Raw genomic sequence first — 14,714 nt, 5'->3', positions numbered from 1 at the left:
GTTATGTTGGGTAAAACTATGAAAAATTTATAAATAGATGGGCTCAGATCAAATCTGCATTATTAGTAGTTGGATCTGACTTAGAATTCTAATTTTATAACAAGTAGAATTCTTGGTAGAAGAGCAAGATGCTCAAAGGACTCAGGTGAGAAGATGATCAAAAGTAACATTATAGCAAAAAATACTCATTAGTTCATCATCAACGGAAACTTTAACCCCCTTTTGCTCTCTATTGATTCAGGCTGACTTGTTCAAATTCAAGTTTATTGTCATTCAAGTTTATTGTAGTTTATTGTACACATGTGTCTCACCAAATGAGACAATGCTCCCCCAGACCAAGGTGCACAGCATAGAACATATAACTCAAACGCATGATGCATGAAGTAATATTACCACAAATTAAAAAGACTAAGGTGCATAAATGATACAAGTTGGAAAATAAACAGTGTAACGCTTCATACATGACGAAACTGGATAGTGGCAGGGAGTTCAGTAGTCTTACAACCTGCGGCAGAAAGCTGTTACCCATCCTAACAGCCCTTTTATCAATGCTACAGTAACTCCTGCCTTTTGGTAGGGGTTCAAATAAATTGTTGAACAGATGGGAGGGATCATTTATCAGACTAAGGGCCCTGCTCACACAGCATACTTTTTTTTTCTTTTAAAAAAAATATGGAACGCTTCACGAATTTGCGTGTCAACCTTGCGCAGAGGCCATGCTAATCTTCTCTGTATCGTTCCAATTTTAGTATATGTGCTGCCGAAGCGAGCACAGAACACAGCATACTTGATAAATATCTCTAAAGGGTGAATGAATCTATCGGCAGTCCTCGTAATCCTTTGAAAGGGCTTGTCGTCAGGTTCCTTGCAATTGTACCACATCGTGATGCAGAACCAAGGACGTGGTGTTAAGGCAATAGCGAGATAATCTGTTATGTGCACTCCTAGAAAGCTATTTCCAGCGTTTTCACTTTTATTTCAGATTTATGCATTTTGTTTTTATATTAGAAGCACCACTGCAGGTTAGAAGAGCAATTTAAAAAGTAAAGAAAGGATTGGGGTCTTGTTATAATTGTAGAATTTAAGCTATGTTGAAAGGTATAGACACTGGGCAAGCAGCAGTGGGCAGATGGGCTGAAGGAAGGGCCAGTTTCCATGCTGTATTGTTCTATGACTCTTTGACTCTTAGTAGAAGTTAGAACTCTACCACAAGAAGTGTGATTCTATGTTGAGGTGAATAACGTAGATTCTTTCAAAAGGCAGGTAGATGAGAGGGAAAATTTAGGGAAAAAAGCAGAAAACAGGGAAGAAATAATAGGAGGAGACTTTATAAAGTTTAAGCACCATTACAAATTGTCTGGGCAAAAGGCTTGAGTCCATTCCAAAATGAAATATTATTTAGAAGGAAGGAAATTTGGAGATGTAACAGGGAAATAACTTCCAGGCTACTGGAGAAAAACCAATAAAAACTCTAAAGAATTCTCAATGAATACAGGAAAAAAAAAGAAAGAAGGTAAGGCTGTGGACGTTGTCTACACGAACTTTACCAAGGCCTTTGACAAAGTCCTGCATGGGAGGTTGGTCAAGAAGTTTCTATCAGTTGGCATTCAAAATGAGGCAGTAAATTGGATTAGACATTGGCTTCATATGAGAAACCGAAGAGCTGCTTCTCTGACTGGAGGCCTGTGACTAGTGGAGTGCTGCAGGGATCGGTGCTGGGTCCATTGCTGTTTGTCATTTATATCAATGACTGGGATGATAATGCGGCTAACAGGATCAGCAAATTTTTGAATAACACGAAGATTGGGTGTGGTGGATAGCGAGGAAGGCTATCAAAGCTTGCAGTGGCATCTGGATCAGCTGAAAATTGGGCTGAAAAGTGGCAGATGGAATATAATGCAGACAAGTGTGAGGTGTTGCACTTTGGGAGGACCAACCAGTATAGGTCTTACATGGTAGGTGGTAGGGCACTGAGGAGTGCAGTAGAACAGAGGGATTTGTGAATACAGATCCATATTCCTTGAAAGTGGCATCATAGGTAGATAGGTTCGTAAAGAAAGCTTTTACCACATTGGCCTTCATAAATCAGTGTATTGAGTACAAGAGTACTCTGAATGTCTTCAGACTACAAACAGAGCGGCTTTTCGATCTAGCTCCAACCTTGATCTCAGCTATGAGTACTTCCCGGCCAAGACCTTTCTTGCTGCTGCTGGGTCCCCCAGGCTTCCCTACCCACACCATCATTCTCCAACCCTGGCTCCACAATCACCTCCTGAGGGCCTCCATCTTCCTCCCATCCTCCCTTCACTGAACATCCTGAGCCTCTCCCTCTTCTGACACTTCCAACACTCCTCACTCCTTCAATCCCAGCTCTAATCTCTGCCATGTCTTCACCATTCTCACCAACTCTGCCTCTCAGCAAGAGCCTTTCCTTTGCCGCCCTTCACCTGCATCTCGTGAATTCTGTGCCAGCCAAGGCTCTGAGGTTGCCTTCAATCTCCTCCACCTCCGAGCCCATTTCTCCAGTAAGAATTTTCCATCTCACACCAGTGATCCCTTCTCCTATTTCGAACCGTCCTCATCTTCTTGGACAGCCCACGCTGGTCCTCTGCCTGCCCTGGATCTCTTCATGTCTAATTGCCAATGAGACATCAACTGTCACAACTTCAGCACTCCTCACTCCTCCTCGAACCCTACCTTCTCTGAACACTCTGCCCTCCATTCTCTGTGCACCAATTGCAAACTGACCATCAAACCTGCGGGCAAAGGGGTTGCCGCTGTACTGTGGTGGATTGACCTCACTGAGGCCAGGCATTACCTCCTCTTCCTACCCCTTGAGGACCATCTGAAAATTGTCTCTGACACTATCACTGACCTCATCAACTCTGGAGATCTTCCATCCACTGCCAACAAACTCATAGTACCCTTAACCTGTACTGCTCACTTCTACCTTCTATCCAAGATCCACAAACCTGACTGTCCAGGTAGGGCCATTGTTCTGCCCCACTGAAATCATGTCCTCATACCTTGACTCCATTCTATCTCCCTTGGTTCAGTACTTTCCCACTTACATCCATGACACTTCTCATGCTTCCAACCTACGCGCCAACGTTCAATACCCTGGCCCTGACTACTTCATTGTCACCGTGGATGTCCAGTCTCTATACTCTTCTATCCCACCTCAGGAAAGCCTTAAAGGTCTTCACTGCTTTTTCAATAGAAGGACCAACCAAAACCACCCCCCCACCCACCCGACCCACACAACCATGGTCCTCTGTCTGGAACTGATCCTCATCCTCAAGAATTTTTCCTTCAATTCCTCCAACTTTCTCCAAACTCAAGAGGTAGCCATGGGCACCCGCATGCGCCCCAGCTATGCCTTCCTTTTTGTTGGCTACATAGAACATGTTCCAAGCCATCCCCAGTAATATTCCCCAGCTCTTCCTCCTTCTTCTCACCTGCCTATCATCTTCCCCTGGTGTCGCCTTTCTTCCTTTTCTCCTATGGTCTACTCTCCTCTCCTATCAGATTTCTTTCTCTCCAGCACTTTTCATTTTCTACCCACCTGGCTTCCTCTATCACCTTCCAAGTAGCCTCATTCTTCTCTCCCCACCTTTTAATTCTGCTTCAGGCACCAGTGCTGAGCTCATCAATTTCATCAACTTTGCTTCCAACTTCCACCCTGCCCTTAAACTTACTTGGTTCATTTCTGACATCTCATCTTCTTTCTCAATCTCTCTATCTCTTTCTTTGGAGACTAACATCTTTTATAAGTCTACTGATTCCCAGGGCAATCTTGACTATACCTCATCCCATCCTGTCTCCTGTAGAAATGCTATTCCCTTAGAACCTTCATCTCTGCCACATCTGTGCGCAGAATGGGACTCTCCTTTCCAGGACATCAAAGATGTCTGTCCTCTTTCTCAGAGGATCAGGTTTCCTTGACCACCATTGAATCTGTCCTCAGTCACATCTCCTCCATTTCCTGGACATCAGTGCTCGCCGCATCTTCCCACTGCCTTAACAGGGACAGAGTTCATGTGTCCTCACCTACCACCCCTTGAGACTCTGTATGCAACACATCATTCTCTGCAAGTTCCTCCACCTTCAATGAGATTCTACCGTCAGACACACCTTTACCCCACCCACTTCGCTTTCTGTAGGGATGGCTCTCTCCATGGTTCCCTTGTCCATACATCCTCACTAGTAATCTCCCTCCTGGCACGTATCCCACAAGTAGCCAAAGTGCTACATCTGCCCATTCGCCTCCTCCCTCACCTCCATTTCGGGCACCAAACCATCCTTCCAGGTGAGGCAACATTTCACCAGCGAACCTACTGGAGCCATTCGTTGTGTCCTGTGCAAATTGGGGACCGCTTTGCCGAGCACCTCCACTCCATCCACCGAAGGCGGATCTTCCCAGTGGCCAAACATTTCAATTCCAATTCCCATTCCCATTCTGAAGTGTCAGTCCATGGCCTCCTCTTGGGCCAAGATGAGGTTGCCCTCAGCGTGGAAGAGCAACACCTTATATTCCGTCTGGGAAGCCTCCAACCTGATGGCATGAACATCAATTTCTCCTTCCCATAAAAAAAAGTCCTCTCCTCCCTTCTTTTTCTATTCCCCAACTCTGGCCTTTTACCTCTTCTCACCTGACTATCATCTCCCCCCCAGTGCCACCTCCTCCTTCCCATTCTCCTATGGTCCACTCGCCTCTCCTATCAGATTCCTTTCGCTCCAACGCTTCACCTTTTCTACTCACCTGGCTTCTCCTTTCACCTTCCAAGAAGCCTCATTCTTCTCTCTCCACCTTTTAATTCTGGTGTCTTTCCCCCTTCTTCTTCAGTTCTGAAGAAGACTTTTGCCTCAAAATGTTGACTGTTTATGCATTTCCATAGATGTGGCCTGACCTGCTGATTTCCTCCAGCATTTTGTGTGTATTGAGCACAGCAGTTGGGATGTTATGTTGAAATTGTATAAGAGACGTTGGTGAGGACTAATTTGAAGTATTGTGTGCAGCTTTGGTCACCGATCTACAGGAAAGATGTAAATAAGCTTGAAAGAGTACAGAGAAAATTTACAATGGATTGGAGGACCTGAGTTATAAGGAAAGGTTGAATAGGTTTGGGTTTTATTCCCTAGAATGTAGAAGACTGGGGCAAAGATTTGATAATGGTATCCAAAATTATGAAGGGTATAGACAGGGTAAATGCAAGCATGTTTTTTCCACTGAGGTTAGGTGAGAGCTCAGCTAGAGGCCATGGGTTACGGGTAAAAGTGAAATGTTTAAGGGGAACATGAGGGGGAACTTCTTCACTCAGAGGGTAGTGAGGCAATTTAATGGTTCAGCACAGACTAGATGGGTCAAGGGGCTTGTTTCTGTGCTGTAGTGTTCCATGACTATGAAGAAGAATATATATCATTTAGTCATTTTTTGCTTATTTTCTATTGGCATCTCAATGTTCCCCTTCAAGCAAGGCTAAAAGTATGGCCAGACCAGATGCTTCAGGGACATTTTCTATGTTACACTGACATTGACCACCAAGAGAATGGGAAGAATCCTATGTAGCCTGTGGAATGTTCTCAGAGCTTGTGCAGCCTATATTTCCATTGTTGCTGCTAAGATTGGAATATTCTAACTGAACTCACATGGAATGTCCTGGGTAGATTTCTACAGCTGTGCCGTGAGGTATTTTTTCTTTAGCAGTTTTCTGTAAAAGCAGTGTATTCTGAGAGTTTTGGCTTCGGTTAAAGATAAGGAGCCATGTTTCCCAACTTAGGAATATGGTGTCAGCCAATCAGGGTTGTCTTGGTATGTGTCATAACCTTCTACCTAAAGGAACATCCAAGAGTGCTGGGAGAGAGCAGATTTCTGAAGGGCAGTAGTCTGGTTTTAATTTTTTTTTGGCGGGAGCTGCAGAGCGGGGCACAAGGGAAGAAGCTGCAGAATGCTTTCTGCAGATGAATGGCTCCAAGGAGGAAGGGCCAATACTCCTGAGACAGAGCCAGTGTGTTCGAGGTGGTCTTTGAGGGAAATTCCGACTGTGGCAGGTGCTTTCACGCAAACTGTTGGAACAGCACGTGAGTAAAGTGATACACCCAGCTACTCCAAAATGAGCTCCAATGTGTACATTTAAGCTGGTTTAACTGTAATGGGGCTCCTAATTTTCTTTTCTTTTTCTGTAACTTTGTTAAAGTTGAAAATTTGGTAAATGTATTTCTTTTATAACTTTATGTTGGTGTACGCTCTGTTAATTTTCTGGCAAATGGTAACTTTGCGTGGAGCAGTATTTACATGAATTTACACTGCAGTTCATGTTCCTCCCCAGAACATCTCACCTTTCCTGTCTGGTTGAGCCCCAAATCATACTGATTTGGCCCACTGACTTACATTGCTCATGAAAGGTGACCTTCCCACCTCTGAGTCATGTGGCTGTTAGCGGGGTTAGCTCCTGAGCCAAGTTTGTATGCAAGCCAGGTGAGAGGGTTGCACACATTTCAATGCCTCAAAATATTTAATTGAAACACTGAGAAGAGAAAAGAATATTTTAAATTTTGGTGGATGATGTCTATGTTTAATAAAACCAGACTGATGTAAACAGCTTCCCAGTCTTGAACAAAAAGAGCTACTGGAGGAACTCAGCTGGTCAGACATCATCTGTGCACGTTTTCAACTGGACTGAAAGAGTGGAGTGGAGATGAGATGATGGGGAGAGCTGGCAAGTCATAGGTGGATCTAGGTGAGGAAGGATTGACTGACAGAAAGAGTCTGGTGGGGAAGGCAGGTGATAAAAAGACATCAGTCTGGGAGTTGATAGATGTACTTAACAAAGTGTTGTAGATGATGGAATCTGATAAGAAAGGGAGTTGAAGAGGACTCAAATAAAGGAGGAGGGGTGGGCAGATGGAAAAAGTGGAGGAAGGGGGAAATGGCATGTGAGTTATGGGCAGATGAATAGGTGGGGAAGTGGAAAGAATCTGGAGGAAGGGGAGAGAACCTGGGTCAAAGGGGGCAGGAGCTGGGCAGTACTGTCAATGGCTCAGAGCAGAGCAGCCTTACAAAATATTCTGAGTCATGGAAAAGGGGGCCGGGCAAATCAGGAGAGAGAAAGGGACAGAGGGGCAGTAGTAACCAAAAATGGGAGAATTCAATGTCAGGCTATAAAGAGTATTGAAATACAGAGAGTCTTAGTGGTACAAGTACAAAGTTCCCGGGGGGGGAACGTCACGTCACGTGATGACGTAGGGTCGAGACGTTGGGAATCCAGCTCCCTCGTAAAAAGTAATGAAATAGGGTTTAAATGAAGAAGAGTTAACAAATATCTACTAGAAACTATTTATAAGTAACTCAGGATTATCTTTTGATATGGCTCCTAAATCCAAACAGAAGAAAGCTACTACTTCAAAGACTGCACAAATCGGCAGGGAAAAAGGCCTAACCGTCTCGGCGAAGCCTTAGACTCAAGTTGGATCTCCTTCCGGCGAAGTGCATGGCACTTCTGATGATGTGGGACAGGAAGTTGCAGCAATGTCGGCGGTCTCTAAGAAGAAACGGCAAGAACAACGCATGCGCGAAGAAACAAGTATGTATGAACAGATATTAACAAAAGTAACAAAACTACAAATCCCAACTACGGCTAGAAGTGAAACTGGAAGTGAATCAGAAGTGGAGTCAGATTCTTTGGGAAATTCAGAGGAAGAAGAAGAGGAAAAGAAAGAGGAGATTAAAGGAGACATAAAAGATATCCTGATATATATTATGAATGAATTAAAAGCTATAATAAGGATGCATAATACACTCGATAATGTGGTGGAAAAACAAAAGAAGATGGATAATAAAGTTAAAGAGGTGGAAGTAAAAGTGGAAGAAAACACTGAAAGAATAGATAAGATAGAAGACAATAATCTTGCCTGGACAATAGAAAGAAAACGGATGTTGGAAAAAATAGATGCGCTTGAAAACTCAAGTAGACAAAATAATATCAAAATTGTTGGTCTTACTGAAGGTACAGAGGGAGAAAATCCAATAAAATTCTTTCAAGAATGGATTCCGAAAATGTTGGAAATGAAAGAAGGAAGCCAAGTAATTGAAATTGAAAGAGCACACAGAGCTTTAAGACCAAGACCTCAACAAGATCAAAATCCAAGATCAAATTTGATAAAATGCTTAAGGTACCAAGATAAAGAAATGATCTTGAAGGCAGCTACTCAAGGTGCTAAAAAGAGAAATGGGCCATTGACAATAGAAAGGAAAAGAGTTTTTTTTAAATCCAGACATAAGTTACGATCTTCTGAAGATGCGGAAGGAATTTAACCCAGTGAAAAAATCTTTATGGGAAAAGGGCTATAAATTTTTATTGAGCTACCCAGCAAAATTGATCATTTTCCTGGATAACGAAGAAAGAAGATTTTTTGTTGACTACCGGAAAGCGGAGAAATTTGTACAAGAATTACCTGATGTCCACGAAGAGAAGTAAAGAATTATAGAAATGAAATGGACTAATGATGAAGACTGAAACAAGGTTGGACTTGACGGACATTTATAAAAAAAAAAGTTGAGGAGTATTAATTGGGAGTAGAGACATTAATTATTTTCTTCCTTTTCTTCACTAATATATTTTCTTTTTTTTTGCGGGACAGCTGGAGGAGCTCCTGATCGATGGCTGCGAGTTTCATGTGTACAATCATGGCGATTGCCATGACCCGTAAAATGGGGGGGGGGGGTAATGTTGTGTTTTTTTTATTCGCAACATTAGTGGGGGGGGGGTACTTTGTTTTTTTTCTTATATATTAGTTATCTTTCTTCTATTTTTCTTCTTTTTTGTCTGGATGGTTGGGGAGAAACTCATAGCAACTTGGAGAATTTTAAAGAGTTCCCAAGGTATTATGAATGATTAATTTACTTAATTTTTTAAGTCTTAATGTTAATGGAATTAATGGACCTGTGAAAAGAAAAAGAGTTTTAACATATATTTAAAAAATGAAAGGTGATATAGCTTTTATTTACAAGAAACACATTTGACAGAAACAGAACATAAGAAATTAAAGAGGGATTGGGTTGGAAATGTCCTTGCAGCTTCATTTAATTCAAAATCGAGAGGAGTTGCAATTTTGGTTAATAAATCTTTATCAATTAAAATACAAAATGTAATAATTGATTCTGTGGGGAGATATGTGATTATACATTGTCAAATTTTTTCAGAATTATGGACTTTTATGAACATTTATGCACCAAATGAAAATGATGCAAAATTCATACAAGAAGTTTTTTTGAACTTGGCTGATGCACATGATAAAATATTAATAGGTGGAGATTTTAATTTTTGTTTAGATCCAGTTTTGGATAGGTCAACTAAAGTTGCTACAAAATCAAAAGTAATAAAACTAACTTTATCATTAATGAAAGACTTAAACCTGATTGATATATGGAGAAAAATTAATCCAAGAGAAAGAGATTATTCATTTTATTCAAATAGACATAAAACTTACTCAAGGATTGATTTTTTTTTATTATCAAAAAATATTCAAGATAGAGTGAAAAGTGTGGAATATAAAGTAAAAATAATGTCAGATCATTCCCCCTTGATAATGACAATGATAATGATGGATAAGGAGGAATCGATTTATAGATGGAGATTTAATTCAATTTTATTAAAACGTCAAGATTTTTGTGATTTTATGAAAAAACAGATTCAATTTTTTTTGGATACAAATTTACATTCAGTTGAGGATAAAATTGTATTACGGGAAGCGATGAAAGCATATTTAAGGGGTCAGATTATAAGTTATACATCTAAAATTAAGAAGGAATACATGGCAGAAATAGATCAATTGGAAAAAGATATCATAAAGTTAGAAAAAGAATCTCAAAGATATATGACAGAAGAAAAATGAAGACAACTTGTTAATAAAAAACTACAATATAATACACTCCAGACGTATCGTACAGAAAAAGTAATTATGAGAACTAAACAGAAATATTACGAATTAGGTGAAAGATCACATAAAATTCTTGCTTGGCAGTTGAAAACAGAACAGGCTTCTAAAACAATAAATGCAATTAGAACAAGTGTAAATAAGGTTACTTATAAACCTTTAGAAATTAATGAAACTTTACAAAAATTTTATACTGAACTATATCAATCAGAATCACAAAATAAGATAGCTGAGATAGATAAATTTTTATCACAAATAAACCTTCCAAAATTAAATTTGGAAGAACAGAAAGGATTAGATATGCCCTTTACATTAAAAGAGGATGAAGAAGCTTTAAGATCACTTCAGAGTAATAAATCCCCAGGAGAAGATGGTTTTCTTCCTGAATTTTATAAAAAATTTAAAGATTTATTAATTCCTCCTTTTATGGAATTAATATACCAAGTGGAAAGAATGCATAAACTCCCACAATCTTTTTTAACAGCCATCATAACTGTATTGCCAAAAAAAGATAGAGATCCTTTAAAACCAACATCATATAGGCCTATTTCTTTGTTGAATACAGATTATAAAATAATAGCAAAAATTTTATCTAATAGAATATCTAAATATTTACCAAAATTAATACATATGGATCAAACAGGTTTTATTAAAAACAGACAATCAATGGATAATATAACCCGGTTACTTAGTATAATTCATTTGGCACAAAAAAAGAGAGGAAATGAGTGTGGCAGTTGCTTTGGATGCAGAAAAAGCATTTGATAGATTGGAATGGGATTTTTTATTTAAGGTATTGGAAAAATATGAGTTAGGAAAATCTTTTATACATTGGATTAAAACCTTAAATACTAATCCTCAAGCTAAAGTAGTTACAAATGGTCAGATTTCAACACCATTTTGCTTAACGAGGTCAACTAGACAAGGTTGCCCATTATCACTTGCTTTATTTGTATTGGCAATAGAACCATTAGCTGAATTAATTAGAACAGATTCAGACATTAGGGGCTTTAGAGTTAATCAAGAAGAATATAAGATTAATTTATTTGCTGATGATGTTTTGATTTATTTAACAAACCCATTGCAATCTTTGCAAAGATTATCTTTTAGATCGGAAGAATATGGGAAAGTATCAGGGTATAAAGTAAATTGGGATAAAAGTGAAATTTTACCCCTTACCAAAGGAAATTATAATCAATGTCGATTAGTAACTCAATTTTGATGGTCAATAAATGGGATAAAATATTTAGGTATTAGAGTTGATAATGATGTAAAAAATTTATATAAACAAAATTATTTGCCATTATTAAAAAAAATAAAAGAGGATCTTGATAAATGGATGATGTTACCAATAACATTAATAGGTAGAGTTAATGCCGTAAAAATGAATATATTTCCTAGATTGCAATATTTATTCCAAACTTTACCAATACAATTACCTCAGAAGTTTTTTCAAGAACTGAATAAATATGTAAGGAAATTTCTTTGGAAAGAAAAGATGTCAAGAATATCATTGGAAAAATTGACATGTAAATTTGATTTAGGAGGGTTACAACTTCCAAATTTTAAGAATTATTATAAAGCAAATCAACTTAGATTTATTGCGTCTTTTTTTGATGAAGAAAAACCGGCATGGATTAGAATAGAATTAGATAAGATAGGAGAAAACATACCAGAAGATTTTATATATAAATGGGAATCCAAATGGATAAGGGAAAAAAAAGAATCTCCTATATTAAGACACTTGATTGATTTATGGAATAAGGTAAATATGGACGATGAGATAAAGAAATCTTTATTAGCAAAAAGAACTTTAATTCAAAATAGACATTCCTTTTACAATGGATAATAAACTTTTACATAATTGGTTCCAAAAGGGGATTAAATTTATAGGTGATTGTTTTGAAGGTATATTGATGTCGTTTGATCAATTAAAAAATAAATATAAAATGTCAAATAACACTCTTTTCTGTTATTTTCAATTAAAGGCTTATTTATGAGAAAAGCTGCGACAATGTTGATGCCAAAACCTAGTGAAATAGAAATATTAATTCAAAATGGAAAAATTAAAAAAATTACATCTTGTATGTATAATTTGATTCAAAAACAGACAATTAAATCAGGAATTCATAAATCAAGACAAAAATGGGAATCTGATTTGAATGTTAAAATTGATGGAAAAAACTGGTCAAGATTATGTTCTGATAGTATGAGAAATACAATAAATGTTCAACTTAGATTAATACAATATAATTTTTTACATCAATTATATATAACACCACAGAAAATAAATAGATTAAATTTAAATATGTCTGACCAATGTTTTCGATGTAATCAAGAAATTGGTACTTTTTTACATTCTACTTGGTCTTGTTTTAAAATTCAACCATTTTGGATAAATCTAAGACTTTTATTGGAACAAATTACTGGAGTACAACTCCCACATAGTCCAGTATTATTTTTATTAGGAGACATTGAAGGGACAATACCGAAACTTAAATTGAATAAGTATCAGAATTTTTTAAAAAAAATTGCATTGGCAGTAGCCAAAAAAGTTATCGCAGTTACTTGGAAATCTGATTTATATTTAACTATGGATTGTTGGAATAATGAAATACATAGTTGTATTCCACTTGAAAAAATTACATACAATCTAAGAAATGAATATGATATATTTTTGAAAATTTGGCTCCCATACTTACAAAAGATAGGATTAAATACATAGGTCCTTTGAAGATAAAATTATAAAGTAATTGGGGAAAGTAAAAATAAATATTAAAATTATTTTGAACTCCATGGAGCATGTGGGGATCCTCCAATATCCAGGCAATCTTTCTCTTCTTTTTTTTCTTTCTTTAGATAAGGGTTAAGGGGGGGGGGGGAGGGTTAAGGGGAGGGGGGAGGGTTAATATTATTTTTCTCACTATTTCATCATTTCTTTTATTCTTGTAATTTTCTAAAATTTAATAAATAAAAAATAAAAAGTACAAAGTTCCCTGTAAGAGGTGACACAGGTAGACAGGGTTATCAGTCAGGGCATTGAGGACAAGCGTTGGGAAGTCATGTGACAGCTGTACAAAACACTGAGACCACACTTGCAGTTCTGTGTGCCGTTCACTTTGCATGATTGTAGTGAGAATGTCATCAGGCTGAAATTGATGCAGAAAAGGCTCACAAGGATATTACTGAGACTAGAGAGCTTTAGTTATAGGAAAAAACTATTTAGGTTGGAGCTTTTATTCCCTGGAGCACAGGACATGGAGGGGTGACATTATAGAGGCATATAAAATCATGAGGGACATGGGTAAGGTGAATGGTCGCAGCATTTTTCCCAGAGAAGGAAATTAGAGAGCATAGATTTAAGGTGAGTGGGGAAATATTTAAAGAGGATCTGGGGGGATGGGGGGAGGCAGTCATTATTCAGAGGTGGTATGGAAGAAGATATGGAAGAAGCTGCTTGAGGAACCAGCAGAGGCAGCTACAATGTTTAAAATACATATGGACATGCACATAGATAAAAAAGGTTTAGAGCAGGGATTCTCAACTTTTTTTTTAATGCCGTGAACCCTTACCATTAACTGAGAGCTCCATGGACCCGAGGATGGGAACTCCAAGTTTTGAGGGATATAAGCCCATTGCAGGCATGTGGGATTAACTCAAGTGGGAAACACAATCTGTATGGATGAGTTTGATCAGTGAGCCTGTTTCTGGGCTCTGTAGCTCTGGGCACAGTCCCTTGTGTCTCCATTTCACAAAGGGTATTTTTCTGCAGCCGTACCTCTTCATGGTGGCTGACCGACACCCGACCTGAAACACAGAGGTGAAATATAACATAGTCAAATTCCCATGGATGGAATCTTCATCCCCACAAGAGAAAGCTTCTAAGGATGTAGAACACTAAAGGAGGTAACTATGTGAACACACACAAGATGCTGGAGGAACTCAGCAGATCAGGCAGCATCTATGGAAATGAATAAACAGTTGATGTTTTGGGCCGAGACCCTACTTCTGGACTGGAAAGGAAGAACTGAGAAGATGCAAGAATAAAAAGGTGGAGGAAGAGGAAGGATAGCTGGAAGATGATAGGTGAAGCCATCAGGTGTGTAGATTCTTGTTAGTCCCTTGCCATTAACCTTGTCTTCATGCCATCTGTTTATTTTGTCTGTAGTACCACTTGCCACTCACAAATTGCATCTGGGATCTTTAAAACTAGGTGCTGCTAGCAAACCTTACTGAGTGCGACACAGAATATTTTGTGAGGCTGAGTTTGTCTGGGCCTCTGACAGTACAGTCCAGCTGCTGCTCCAGACCAGTGATGGGACAGAGACACACCTTGTGGGCCTGTCTCCCTGACATACAAACGTTTGTACTTTCAAACAGTCATTGTTATGTTTTAGGCTTTTAATTACATGTTTCACTTAATTTTAGCATTTCAGACTATTTCTATAAGTGAGTCGATCCCTCTACAACATAAGTGTAGTTTCATCCACACAGTATCTGAGAAATTTGAAGCTATGCTGAATGAAAATAGGAATAGAAAGCTATCATGATTGCATTTGTATGCACTGGGTATATCATGTCCCTTCACATGACTTTCTCTACCTGAGAAAATCAGAAGATAAACACCCTAATAATTGCATGATCTTTGAACTCTCAAACAGATTTATTAAACAGTGTGCACAGAGGTGAGCGGAAACACTCTTGGTAGATTTAGGCTTCAGCATAACTTCCCTGATTCAATAGAAAACTAACAGCTCAATTGTATGGACAAGTTGAAT

At 38.5% G+C, this 14,714-nt stretch overlaps 1 non-coding gene across 1 annotated transcript; it reads right to left on the bottom strand.

Annotated features, from left to right (window-relative positions):
• Positions 1 to 666: 666 nt before the first annotated feature.
• Positions 667 to 773, bottom strand: LOC140732569 (U6 spliceosomal RNA). Its single transcript, XR_012100096.1, has one exon. It is a non-coding gene; the product is annotated as a U6 spliceosomal RNA (small nuclear RNA).
• Between the last annotated feature and the right edge of the window lie 13,941 nt (positions 774 to 14,714).

This window comes from Hemitrygon akajei, chromosome 8 (assembly GCF_048418815.1).
Source record: "Hemitrygon akajei chromosome 8, sHemAka1.3, whole genome shotgun sequence".
Taxonomy (NCBI): Eukaryota; Metazoa; Chordata; class Chondrichthyes; order Myliobatiformes; family Dasyatidae; genus Hemitrygon; species Hemitrygon akajei.
Note: the sequence above shows the minus strand (reverse complement) of the source record. Positions and strands in the feature narration are given on the sequence as shown.